We start from the raw sequence: 14,401 nt of genomic DNA, 5'->3' as shown, positions 1-14,401 counted from the left end.
TCAGCCTGAGCCCGGAAGTCTACACAGCAATGAAACAGCTCCACAGCCTAAGCACTGCAAGCCCAAGTTGGCTAGGATGGGTGTTTTAGTTGCTGTATAGACATACCCTACGTGTGAAATTCATTATTGTGCAGGGAGACAGAACAAAAAGCGTTGGCACCGCTTAGGCCCTTAACACAGCGTGAGACTTAAATGGCGCATCGACCCTGTGCTGATGCTCTGCAGAAGGGAAAATTTCATTCTAAGTGAAGATTAATTTTGAATTGGAACATAGCATAGTGAATTCTGACACATAGTGTCAAAGGCTAAAGGATTTGCATATGACAGTGGTTCCCAAACTTATTCTGCCGCTTGTGTAGGGAAAGCCCCTGGTGGGCTGGGCCGGTTTGTTTACCTGCCGCGTCTGCAGTTCTGGCTGATTGCGGCTCCAACTGGCCACAGTTCGCTGTTCCAGGCCAATGGGAACGGCTGGAAATGGTGTGGGCTGAGGGACATACTGGCCGCTGCTTCCATCAGCTCCCATTGGCCTGGAGCAGTGAACCACAGCCACTGGGAGTTGCGATCGGCTGAACCTGCGGACACGGCAGGTAAAAAAAAACCGCCCAGCCCGCCAGGGGCTTTCCCTGCACAAGCAGCAGAAGAAGTTTGGGAACCACTGGCACATGAGGATCTGGAACAATTTTTTGAACCTTGGTACAAAGAAGGTGGATTGGAAACTTGGGGACAATATCGCAATTACTTGCATGAACAATCTCTTGTTTTTTAATTAGTCTACTCTGGTGAGTAAGGACTACTTTTGTAAGTAAAAGCCAGAAAGCTGGGGCCCTTGGTTTGCAAACCTCAGAACTATTTTGGAAGCAAGTGATTTAGACGGTTTACACCAAACAGTAAATGAACAGTGGACATTTGTTTTTGGTGAGTGCGGGAGAAGCCAGGGCATTTGAAAATGTCAATAAATTGAATTGATTCGTACAGTGTTGTGTAAATCATATTGACTAGGCTACTCTTGACTTTCATAGTGTGTTTCTATCTCTGCCCCTGTGATTGCACCTGTTTTCATTTTTATTTTAAATCTTTTTTCCTTGTGATTCCAATACAAATGTATTATGGCTTGCATGCAGTTACAGAAATCTTGTGGGGCAGAGGACAGCAATAGCCACCTAATCAAGTTTGACACTCTGTTGGGAAGAAAAAGGAGAAAGAAGTTTCTTTAGGGCAGTCATGATAAGTCTCTGGAATTATATAGTGTTGGTTTATCAGAGGAGTATTTAATTGTTCTTGGTGTTACTCTTATCCCAAGGGTGAGGGAATAGGCAAGTAAGTGGTGTTTGAACTAAGTCCAAAGTAAATCTCTCTACCAGATTTGCCTTCTGGACAAATTGCGAAGGGCCCTAATGCCACATAGAACAGATCCCCAATCAATACTTTTGTTATGCAGCTCCTGCTGATACATATAATGGGTTACCTATTCAGTTTATTCATAAATGATCTGGAGAAAGGGGTAAACAGTGAGGTGGCAAAGTTTGCAGATGATACTAAACTACTCAAGATAGTTAAGACCAAAGCAGATTGTGAAGAACTTCAAAAAGATCTCACAGAACTAAGTGATTGGGCAACAAAATGGCAAATGAAATTTAATGTGGATAAATGTAAAGTAATGCACATTGGAAAAAATGACCCCAACTATACAAACAATATGATGGGGGCTAATTTAGCTACAGCGTGTCAGGAAAAAGATCTTGGAGTCATCGTGGATAGTTCTCTGAAGATGTCCACGCAGTGTGCAGAGGCGGTCAAAAAAGCAAACAGGATGTTAGGAATAATTAAAGGGGTAGAGAATATATTATTGCCCTTATATAAATCCATGGTACGCCCACATCTTGAATACTGTGTACAGATGTGGTCTCCTCACCTCAAAAAAGATATTCTAGCACTAGAAAATGTTCAGAAAAGAGCAACTAAAATGATTAGGGGTTTGGAGAGGGTCCCATATGAGGAAAGATTAAAGAGGCTAGGACTCTTCAGCTTGGAAAAGAGGAGACTAAGGGGGGATATGATAGAGGTATATGAAATCATAAGTGATGTTGAGAAAGTGGATAAGGAAAAGTTATTTACCTATTCCCATAATACAAAAAGTAGGGGTCACCAAATGAAATTAATAGGCAGCAGGTTTAAAACAAATAAAAGGAAGTTCTTCTTCACGCAGCACACAGTCAACTTGTGGAACTCCTTGCCTGAGGAGGTTGTGATGGCTAGGACTATAACAGCGTTTAAAAGAGAACTGGATAAATTCATGGTGGTTAAGTCCATAAATGACTATTAGCCAGGACGGGTAAAGAATGGTGTCCCTAGCCTCTGTTTGTCAGAGGATGAAGATGGATGGCAGGAGAGTGATCACTTAATCATTGCCTGTTAGGTTCACTCCCTCTGGGGCACTTGGCATTGGCCACTGTCGGTAGACAGATACTGGGCTAGATGGACCTTTGATCTGACCCGGTACGGCCGTTCTTATGTTCTTATGTACAGATCACACAAAACCTTTGTAAACCCTATAATTTGTAGCTTCAGAAATATCCTACTCTTTTGCCATAATCTATCAAATACATAAGCTTTCAATAGATTTTCCGAGAGCTTTTGTTATTCTTATACACTATTTTGTCCATGCAGATGAAGCAAGCTAACTGTAGGCGGTGGCACCACTCTCAACTCTGAGGTTTGTTGGCTTCTCATACTTATCTCATATTTTCAGCTCTTGGGAATAACAGGGTTGGCACATCTAGATAACAGCTGTCTTAGTTTCAGCATCTATCACTCAACAATAATTGAAACTTTAGGCCCCAAAGTAATATTCCGCTATACACCTATTCTATCATAATTTGGGAAAAATACATTCTACACAATGACTTAAGAATAGGTTGGGCATAGATAGAACTGGCTTCATCCATATCGCCTTAGCAATCCCCAGAACTAACCTCTCACCTGAGTATTATAACATTGTCTTTTTTGTGTTAGCATTTGTGGAGTTTACTGTACCACAGTGTTCTTCTCTCACAATCAGGGAGCGTATGTCAGCACTCAGAACTTGCTGATATTATATGGGAAAATAAAAAAGCCACACTACAACACCAGGAGAGCTTTCTCATAAAGGGACACCATCAGTGTGAAATGTGGATACTTTAAAAATAGTTATTAGTTTCAGATACTGCTGTTGCCATGGATATGAAGAGAAAACAGTGGAAGTGACTGGACAGAAGGAGCTGTCAATTGCACAAATCGACTGAAAACAGAGATTCCATCCCTGCTCACCACCCAATTCCTCTCAGGTGTAGCTCTCTTAGTGGTTAGTTTTGTAACAATAGTAAGAGAACATTTTTCAGGCAAACATGTCATTTTGAAGTTGACAGCATCTCTGTAAACTGAATCCCTTGAGGACTAGTTGAAGTAGTAGTTAAAATTACTGACTTCATCATAAGATAGTGAATGAGGTGTGGATATCATTGGAATACTTATCTTATACATGCACACAAACATAGATATCAGTGTGTTCTGAGAAACAAGCTACTCAAGTATGGTTTAGCCCATCTCTGTTTATACCAGATAAGAACATATATAAATAAATGCCAGACTCTGGCACAGAGTCTGTTGCAAAATGTACAGACTATTAAAAACTCATAAGACTAACCTTGAAGTCCTACTGAAAAAACTAACAGAAGGCAATCTTCTTTCCCATAAGATACAAATTGAAAATATAAGAAACCGTATTTAAGGCCGGCTAGGATTAATAGTGACAATGTAATAGCATCAAAACAAAGGGGCTTCTTCTTTTTTTGTTTATGCATCATCACATTATGATCACTGAGTACTACCTGCATGTGTGGGGAAAAGAATATATCCCTAAGTTTGCAGTATCAGTACTGTGTATAATGAGAAAGTGACCTCCACAAATCAACAATAAATATGTAAAACAGTTTTGATTTAAATAATAATTTTGCTCATGGTTCCATGTGTCTGAGAAATATTTAATTTTAATTTTTTTCAGTTTATGTATGTTTTAAAAAAACATGTATTCAATTGTTCCAGAGCCTAGGTGCTTTTGGAAACTTCTTGAAAAACATTACCATTCAAAAACAAGTCATCTCCAAAAGAGTAGATATAGCCACCCACGCTCTATGTGGGGGGAAAAACATGGTTTCTAGAATCAATTTTGAAGCTCACTCTGGAATGGGAATAAAGATTCCTATTTCCCATTCTAACCCTGGAGAATTCCCTTTTATCCAACCTCTGAAGCCTCTGGTAAATCAGCAGGGTATGTTGCTAGAGTAATATGGTACTATGGCAGAGAATTTGATCCATAAACATGATGATGATGATGAAATTTCTGTATGAAATAGATAGATAAATAGATAAATTAACGATATGATCAAGTAGCCTACCCTGATGACAGCCCACACTGTTTTATCGTACATGGGTGTCCATGACCCCCATCACTATGTCACTGACCGGAAGCGCAACAGACAGCTTTGCAATCTATTCCTTTTGTTGTCTTAAGCTTTTGCAGTGCAGCAGTACCAATACTTTTTATTCTTAGCATGAATGGAAAATCACCTTAGGTGGATTTAAATTTAAAACCACAACAGACTGAAGACTATTCCATGGATCGTTCTGCTCATGTGGGGTTTTTACGATAGGAAATTGCAGGGGTTAGGGGAAATGATCCATGCACCCTGGGCATGTCCTTTCTGACTGTGTGCCATATCTTGTTTGCTAGTGTGGGATTTTACACCACACCCTGTACTAGATTTGTACCAGATCTGAAATAGTGCCTTTTTGTCTAGGAAAAGCATATTTATACTCTTTAGGTGAGGAGAGGAAAGTGAGACAAAAGGAAAAGAGAGAGAGGAAATGAAGAGGAGAATAAACAACAAGAGCAAGAGAGAGAGAAAATCACAAGATGTGAGGCAACTGAGAGCAGACTACATGGAGATTCAGTGCAAGAGAGAGAAGAGAATAAACTGCAAGGCAAAGAGGTGAGATTAAGAGGTAAATAGTTTTATCATGAGGCAAAAAATGTGTATCCATTATCAAAAAAAAGTGAAAGCAGATGGGAATTCTGCCTGTTTAGGTGGAGGTGGTCATAGAATGCAGAGCAAGTGAAATCTAAAGCTTACAATGGGTTAAACGATATACTAGTAATTTAGGATACTTGGCAGCCATCTCACATTCCTGAAAGTTAAAGTATCAGAAAGCTACAGAGCTTGGTAGAAATACTTGAGAGATCTGAGAGAGTGACAGTTCTGTGATTATGTACTGCCGTGTAGTTAAGCATGCAGATAGGACTGCCAAGAAAAACTGCCATAGCTCAGTCGGTTAACTCAACTGAGTGCCATTGAAATAGAGTTGCAGCTAATACAATAGTTGTCAATGAAGAAGCGAGTCTCCTCCCCCCCTGCACCCTATACACATGCACACACTTTTAATTAGGTTTATGAGCATTAGGCTAAATTGTGATCTCAGTTATATCAGCCCCACTGAAGGGATAGTAGCAGACAGCAGGGTTTGGCCCAAGGTATTTACACTGTTTTGGCATCAGTTCACCTTTGATGATACAAAGGAATTTAAGCTGTATTCTTCTCTTCCCTAGGGAAGGTGGGCAGCGTTGGTACTGCTGCCTTCCATAAGTAGTCCACTAAGGTAAGAAAGCTTTAACTTGTAGCTAGGGCTATATAAGAACCCTGCTACCAGAGGCTGTCTTGGGAATATTCTGAGTGCACCCCTGCCTGCCTGACTCATGCTTCATCCTTTGTCACTTCTGCTCGCTTTTCAATCTGTTGACTAGTTAATGGTCACTTGTACAGCAGCAGCCCTCCTAGGGATGGACTTTCTGCAAGCTGATGCCCAGATCCCTGGGTTATGCTGGCAGAAGTTGGTATAATCCTGGGATGAATTGAGCCAATTATCTTTCATTTAAAAGTAATAGGTCCAAATTCTGCCTATGGGAGTTGCATAAGTGAAATGGAAGGTAGAATTTGAGCCACATAGTTTTAGGATAGTAAATAAATATAATTTTAAGCCATTTATTTCAGTGTACCAAGTATACTGCTCTTTCATTGAAACATTTTCCATCTCTGCAGTTTCCTTAAAGTTTTTCTGATTTTGCTAGTGCTGTCACTAATGATACAGATTGGAAAGTTGGCTGGGAAATCTTCCCGACTATGAAAATATCCAGTTGGTCAAGCTTTACTAACATAACAGAGAATGCTAATGGTTGGGAAGTAGTAGGTAAGGCAGAATGGAAAATTCCTAAAAGAAATAAATGTATCAGTTACAGAAAGAAAAGGATTGCTATAGGACTTCTGCAATAATTAATTAATTTAACATTGTTATCTGTGCCATTTTTGTCCAAGGAGAAATTTACATTAGTTTGGATGCAAGTGTGCAATGTCTTATTTTATTCTATATAGGTTTTTATACTGCGCTCATCTGATTTTCTTTACAAAACTTTATCCATGTATAATTATTATTGCTGTAGACTGTAGGAGCCTTAGTCATAGACCAAGACCTCCATTGTGATAGATGCAGTACAATGGGATGTTAGATGGGATGGGATCTGAGTTACTACAGAGAATTCTTTCCTGGCTGCTGGCTGGTGAGTCTTGCCCACATGCTAAGGGTTTAACTGATCGCCATATTTGGGGTCGGGAAGGAATTTTTCTCCAGGGCAGATTGGCAGAGGCCCTGGAGGCTTTTTGCATTCCTCTGCAGTGTGGGGCACGGGTCGCGGGTCACTTGCGGGAGGATTCTCTGCAGCTTGAGGTCGTCAAACCACAATTTGAGGACTTCAGTAACTCAAGACATAGGTTAGGGGTTTGTTACAGGAGTGGGTGGGTGAGATTCTGTGGCTTGCATTGTGCAGGAGATCAGACTAGATGATCACAATGGTCCCTTCTGACCTTAAAGTCTATGAGTCTAAATCCCTATGTTTTAAAAAATATTTATCAGCTTCCATACTATACTGTAGTTTTAAATGTGAGATTTATCCTGCTGGAAAAAAGTTAGGTGTTGTTCTCAGGTCCTGTGCTCAAAATGTTGAAGCTATTTGAAGTATGTTAGATGCTCTTTTGTAGACCTCGACACATAACATAGTTTACAAATGAAATATTGGGTACAAATGTACATGTTTGTCCACATATCTTTGTGGTCAAGCATTGGTGTGACTATGGATCATCTCTTGAGTGGTTTTCTTCATGATCGTTTGGAATCAGACAGGGAGATGGTTGTTCAAACTGCCTACACTGGACAGCACAAATGATTGTGTTTCTTTTGCTCTCATTGATTTTTTCATTCATCCAGATGGCATGGTGGTGTGTGTGTGTGTGAATAAGATTATTTAAATAAAAAGACACTTAGACCCAGATCCTCAAAGGTATTTAGGCTCATAACTTCCACTGAAATCGGTGAAAGTAAGGAGCCTAAATACCTGTCAAGACTGGGCCTATGTACTTACCCATTCCTTTTTTGTAAACAAAATCTGTTCTGCTTTGAGGTCTTAAGGACTTTTCTGTGCAGAAACAACTGTGTCTGGAAGAAAATGCTGCTTGAAAAAAATATGGTGCTATGGTAGAAGCTAATTAAGTCTGTGCTATGTGTTTATGGCTGGAATCGGAAATAAAATAGACATCTGTTACCCTGGAACTGTTATTTGCGTAAACGTTTCTAATATGTCTCTCTAGACCAGATTTTAAAGGTATTTAGGTGCTTAAAGATGCAGATAGGAGCCTAGTGGGATTTTCAAAAACATCTAGGAGCCTAATTCCCATTGATTTCATACATGTTTGAAACAAAGCAAATGGAGATCATATTTGCCAATATATTGCTTGCAAACTGTATATATGTTCAAATTACTAAGTGAAATTAGTGTTTGTCAAAGATACCAGATTCACAGCGTAGCACAGAAATCATTTCCTTATCCACAAAATAGATGTAACAAAAGTAACAATAAAGCAGTCTTCCCACACTGCCCTGCCAATGTGTGTCAATCTTATTTTTCAGAGAGACCAACTTTAGGTGCAAGGAAGTAGTTCAGTCTCACTGCTAGTGAAATACTTAGCTTCTTTCCTGAGGCCTCCAGCACATTTCCCATAGTGAACAAAACGGCCAACAGATAATATATTCAATTACTACCTCTCCTAGCTCACATTTGAACTAGTGAGCTATGAAGAGGTGAAACGCTCAATAGTCCAAGACCAATTTATTGAGTCGCTTCATAAATATACATATTGAGGTTGAGTAACTTCCAGTCTTCCTTTTTCTTACCACTTTGTTTTGTTTTCTTCTCCTTCCCCTTTGTTTGATTTTTTCATTTTCAAACTGGAGCAGAATCTCACTAATCCTTACTCCTGGTGGCTCACATGAAAAGTGGCAGTCTTTCCCCACACATTTAATCACACTATGCCGCAATAGGGTCTCTTACTTATTTCTAAGATGTCAGTTTTTTTACAGGGCATTTTTTTAGTGCATTATGAGGGATTTATATGTAAAGAGCTAAAATGAAAATACATTTGTAAAAATTAATGAACAACAAATATTTTGTAGTGCATTGTCCTTATGTTTCTGTAATTTTTCATAGTTCTCCTTGTCAGAAGACGTGAGAGACTGTTGTATTTACTTGGCTAATCAGTACTGAATAAGAAGAAAAACGTAATTGCAACTTTTACAAGCACACACATTACAACCCTTCATGCTTTTATTATTTATTTTATTTTAAAAGATAATGTTGTAAGTTTGTATAATTCTTTACAAAATATATGACAATGGGCTTGAGTTGTAACTTTACTCAGGTGAGTGGTTCCATTGACGTCAGTAGGACTATTTATGTGGATAAAAAGTTACTCGTGAGTCATCCCTGCCCATCCTGAAAATTGGACACAGTACTCCAGCTGAGGCCTCATCAGTGCCAAATAGAGCAGGATAGTGACCTCCCATGTTTTATATATGACACTTCTGTTAATACACCCCAGAATGATATTCACCTTTTTCACAACTGCATCTCATTGTTGACTCTCCTTCAATTTGTGATCCACTATAACCTCCAGATCGTTTTTAGCAATACTACTACCTAGCCAGTTATTCCCTATTTGTAGTTGTGCATTTGATTTTTTTTCCTTCCTAAGTGAAGTACTTTCCACTTGTCTTTATTCTATTTCATCTTATTGATTTCAGACCAGTTCTTCAATTTTGAATTTTGAAATAATTTTGAATTCTAATCCTACTTTCAAAGTGCTTGCAACCACTCCCAGCTTGGTGGCACTCCTATCCATTATCCAAGTAATAATGAAGCTATTGAATACTACCAGACCCAGGACTGACCCCTGTAAGTCACCACTGGATATATCTTCTTAGTTTGACAGTGAACCATTGATAACTGCTCTTTGAGAATGGTCTTGCAATCAGTTACTCACTTACCTGTTTTAGTAATTTCATCTAGAGCACATTTTCCTAGTTTGCTTGTGATAATGTCATGTGGGACGTTGTCAAAAGCCTTATTAAAATCAAGATCTAGCATGTCCCCTGCTTCCCTCCACATCCACTAAGCCAGTAACCCTATCAAAGATGGAAATTAGGTTGGTTGGCATGATTTATTTTCAACAAATCCATGCTGGCTATTCCTTATAACTCTGTTATCCTCCAGGTGCTTACAAATTGATTGTTTAATAATTTGTTGCAGTATCTTTCCATCCAGGTATCGAAGTTAGGCTAACTGGTCTATAATTCCCCTTTTTAAAGATAGGTGCTATGTTTGCCCTTCTCCAGTCCTCTGGGAGCTCATCCTCCATGAGTTCTCAAAAATAATTGTTAACAGTTCCAAGATTGGTTGAGCTAATATCTTAAGAACCTTAAGATGGATTTCATCAGGCCCTGCCAACTTGAATACATCTAACTTATCTAAATATTCTTTAACTTGTTCTTCCCTGTTTCGGCATGTTTTCCTTGCCCCCTTCTCGTTAATATTAATAGTGTTGAGTATCACCATTAACATTTTTAGTGAAGACTGAAGCAAAATAGGCACTAAACCCTTCAGCTTTCTTGATGTTATCAGTTATTAGCTCTCCTTCACTGCTAAGCAGAGAACCTGCACTTTCCTTCATCTTCTTCTTCCTCCGAATGTGTTTAGAAAGCCTTATTGCCTTTTACGTCCTTTGCTAGGCATAACATCCTTTTTTATTTTTAGGTCTGTGATGTTATCTGATTTAAAATATGACCATATAGATCAGGGGTGGATAAACGTTTTGGCCAAGGGCCACATCTGGGTGGGGAAATTGTATGCAGGGCCATGAATGTAGGGCTGGGGTTGAGGTGTGGAAGGGGGTGTAGGAGGGGGTGTGCTGTGCAGGAAGGGTGCAGGGTATGGTAGGGCGTTGGGGTGCAGGAGGAAGTGCAGAGTGTGGGAGGGGGCTCAGGCCAGGGGATTGGGATGCAGGAGGGATGCGGCTGGGGGCTCAGAGCAGGGGGTTGCAGTGCATGGTGCATGAGGGGTTCGGAGTGTGGGCTCTGGCCCTGTACTGCTTACCTCGAGTGGCTCCAGAGTGGCAGTGGGGCTAAGGCAGCTCCCTGCCTTCCCTGGCCCCACACTGCTCCCAGAAGTGGCCAGCATGTCTGGCAGTGGCTCCTAGGGGTGCAGTGGGGCAGGCGATTCCACCATGCACTGCCCTTACCTCTGGATACAACCCCTGAAGCGCCCATAGGCTGCGGTTCCCCGTTCCCGGCCAATGGGAGCTGCGAGAGCAGTGCATGGAGCCCTCTGCTCCCCCCTCCCCAGGGGCCGCAGGGACATGGTGCTGGCTGCTTCCAGGAGTGGTGCGGGGCTGGGGCAGGCAGGGAGCCTGCCTTAACACCACTGCTCCATGGGGCTGGCTATCCCACAGGCCGGACTGAAAGCCCTGATGGGCTGGATCTAGCCCATGGGCCATCAGTTTGCCCTCCCCCGCTACAGATGATTGTTGCAACCACTGTTATATATTTGCAACATATCTGGCACAAAATGTGGCATGTAAGATGTCTATTAAAAGGTTATGATTTTCTGGTTATGATTATGCTATCTAAATGCGTGTATCATCTTTGTATTTGAAGTTACGAGTATTGGCACTATACCTGTATTTCAAATGTTTGCTCCTGGGCTAACTAACAAGGTATTTAGCCAGCACATCTTGGAGGGACTATTCAAATTGAGTGGCCCACCAAAAGGACATTAACTCACAATGGACCGTGGGAGGCGCCCACCTACACTGAGTGGACTGTCCTGTAAACATGCTGTCTGGAATATAGGTAATGGCCTCCTGCAATGACTGAGCGAAATTTGGCATTGACATGTGACTCCAAACTCCCATATTTTACCTGTAATTTTTCACTAGCTGTGCTGAGGTGTTTGTTTAAAACAGTGGGGTTCGCTCCACATGGCAGAAGATATAAAAGGCCCTGAAAACTCCTGCACCAGCCTCTATCCTGCTCTAGCCTCTGGACTGTGGACTATACTAATGGGAATATTTTAACCAATGGACTGAGGACTTTCCAATGATTTGCAAGCAACCAGAGACTTGACATAAGCCAGCAGTTTATTCCATCACTGTTACAAGCCTGAACCAAGAACTTGGCCATTATCGTATGTATTTGATTTCTTTCACCAATTCTTTCTTTCTTTAATTAAACCTTTAAATTTTAGATACTAAAGGATTGGCATCGGCATGATTTTTGGGTAAGATCTAAGTTATATATTGACCTGGGTGTGCGGCTGGTCCTTTGGGATCAGAAGAACCTTTTATTTGATGAGACTGGTTGTAAAGAACCACTCACTACTTTTAAATCCAGTGTTTTTGGTAGTAATACAAAGGGTGGAATGCTGGAAGAAACTGCTTTTATGACTTCTTGTTAGCCAGCGTGGTGAAAGAAGTTTTTACTTTTGTTGCTAGTTTGGTATATACTATGGAGGATTAGCCACAAGTCTTGGGGTGTATCTGCCCTATTTCTCAGCAGTTTGTCCTGAGTTTGGCATCCTCAGTTGTGGCCCACTGAGGCACGGTTACAGGATCATTAAAGATCTCCTGATGGAGTATAGTTGTAGTTATATTGGCACAGTTGTGCTTTTACCAGGATAGTTTATTTTGTTCAGGGCTAGGGAAGTGAGCTACACCAGTGAAAGTGCAACACTGCTGGTGTAAAATGATCCTTCATAAGTTGAGTGATCTTAGCATGCAATTTACGCATGTGTTTTCCACTGTGATGTCCTTACAACTCTTCTTCCCATTACTTGTCATTAGTTTAATTCCACAGCTGCGCCTCACAGGTGAACGTTAAATTCAAAAGTTATTCTCTGAATTATTTTGGGATTTCAATCTTGTATTGTTTTAAAATACCTTTTCATAATTACAGTTTATGTTTTGCTATTTTTCTTCCCCTCTCAGATTTAAAAAAAAAATTTCAATTTTCTGTGTTGATGCCTGCACTAATGACGGGAACACATCTATAGCTATTCTTTGGATTCCTTTCAAGAACATCTTCCTTTTGCCCTGAGTGTGGAAAGCTCATGCTCATTTTGTGGTTTCATTAATTGTTTAATAGTGGCTATCAAATGACAGGGGTTGATGTTTGAGTTAGTCACTTTTAAAATGATTGTTAATTTTTGGCTGTTTAAAAAATTATAAAATCCAATGTGATTTAGGTGGACATATCTGCAAAGTGTTAAGATAGACAAGGAGCTTAGATGTTCTGATATTTCTCCTTTTCACTCCTGCACCTAGCAATAAGTCTCTGAGGAATTACAGAGTTAGCTGTTTCAACTCTCAAAGATACAGTAGTGGAAAATATTGAAAAAAACCCCCAAAATAGTCTAACAAACATTATATGAGTCCTAAGTAGTTGCATACTTTCCAGTGCAAAGTGTCCTATTATAGCTGCTTACTTTCTCTTTTCCTCCTTCTCACTAGGTTATTTTTGCAGTTCTCATTTTTATGCCATAGTCATGACTTCTTTAAATATTGTGTACTTGCAATTTCTGGTTTCACCTCAGTGTTATTTATGCACAGGGTAATTTTTTTCAGTACAGCTTCCAGTATTTTTTTATGGGAGTTGCATGCCTAGTTTCCTCTGTTGTTGGAATTGTGCTTCTAGGACAAAAAATGAATTTCTGCTACATTTTGTAAATTTCACTTGTAGATGTCATGTTTGACAGTTTCATTCTAATTAGTCACAGGTAAGGCCTGTATTTCTAAGAACTGCAGCCATGAGACCCAGACTAAAGAAAGTTTCTCAAAATGTGTACATGTCTGCAATTATTTAGAAAATAGAACTATTTGGAAGTCTGGAATTATTTAAAATCTGTGATTACATAGGTCAGCACTGTAAACCATCATCATTTTGCAGATCTCAGATCTTAATAGAAGTGTTATAATTCCAAATCTGAAAATCCAGATGACAGAGGAAACATCTGGCCAGATGAGTGTAATCATGGAAAACAAGTATAACATCATTTTCAATTTCAGTTTTTCAACAGACTGTACCATGCATACACTGCATGTGTTTTAATCTTGTTTCCTGATTAAAATCTGGAATTCTTGTAATTGATTTTGTTACTGTCAGTTATTGCACTGTCAGTACTTTTTCCCTAATAAATATAACTTAGATTTTATTTACATTACATAAAAGTACATAAACAGAATAGCATATGAGAGGAAGCATGGAACTCCCAGGAAACTGGGAGTCAGGATTCTTGGGTTCTAATCCCAGATCTGCTCTTTATTGGCAGACCAGCTAAACTCTTTCTGCCTAGGTTTTCCCTTCTGTAAACAAGTGGCATTAATACGTACGTTATTGGGAAACTTCAGTTAATGTTTGTAAAGTACTTCAAGATCTGCTTTCATAAATTGGAAGCATTGTTATTCATATTCAGAATACCTTCTCTTCTATTAATACTTCCCATTCAGAATGCAGAGCTCAGAATGGAACTCAGAAGTTGAGCAGGGAATATCAGAAGTAGAATTTACTGATCAGGGCATGGTATTCCTCTTATGATATACCCAAGGCTCTGAGAATTTCATATGAATTGCTAAACCAACTGTACTTTCATGCACAGTGAAGATAAAATATTCTGAAATATGTTAAGAATTCAAGAGAATGGCATCTGAAAGGGAATATTGAAGGGTATGTCTACACTACCCACAGGTAGCGATTGGTTTATTGGGGATCGATATTTCGCCTCTCATCTAGACTTGATATATCGATCCCCGAATGCGCTCCGGTCGACTCCGGAACTCCACCAGGGCGAGTGGCGGTAGCGGAGTTGACAGGGGGAGCCGCGGTCATCGATCTCGGGCATGAGGATGGGAGGTAAGTTGAAATAAGATACTTCGAC

At 40.0% G+C, this 14,401-nt stretch overlaps 1 protein-coding gene and 1 long non-coding RNA gene across 6 annotated transcripts in view; one reads left to right on the top strand and one right to left on the bottom strand.

Annotated features, from left to right (window-relative positions):
• The window catches only part of SH3GL3 (SH3 domain containing GRB2 like 3, endophilin A3), a 73,019-nt gene that overhangs the window by 30,719 nt on the left and 27,899 nt on the right, over nt 1–14,401 (top strand). The window contains exon 1 of one of the 5 annotated variants that reach the window (XM_030578121.1): nt 4,889–5,027. The exons of 2 other annotated variants lie outside the window; for them this stretch is intronic. The gene's annotated coding sequence lies outside the window, so the exon portion shown is untranslated. Of the gene's footprint in view, nt 1–4,888; nt 5,041–14,354; nt 14,377–14,401 lie in introns of those variants that run through there. 2 more of the 5 variants (XM_030578119.1, XM_030578120.1) reach the window with 2 other exon arrangements.
• On the bottom strand, nt 7,567–9,664 carry LOC115658730. Its single transcript, XR_004002369.1, has 3 exons — nt 9,463–9,664; nt 8,730–8,733; nt 7,567–7,578 (listed from the first exon to the last, which is right to left on the bottom strand). It is a non-coding gene; the product is annotated as an uncharacterized LOC115658730 (long non-coding RNA).

Source organism: Gopherus evgoodei, chromosome 10, assembly GCF_007399415.2.
Source record: "Gopherus evgoodei ecotype Sinaloan lineage chromosome 10, rGopEvg1_v1.p, whole genome shotgun sequence".
Classification (NCBI taxonomy): Eukaryota; Metazoa; Chordata; order Testudines; family Testudinidae; genus Gopherus; species Gopherus evgoodei.
This window is presented reverse-complemented; position numbering and strand designations above follow the sequence as displayed.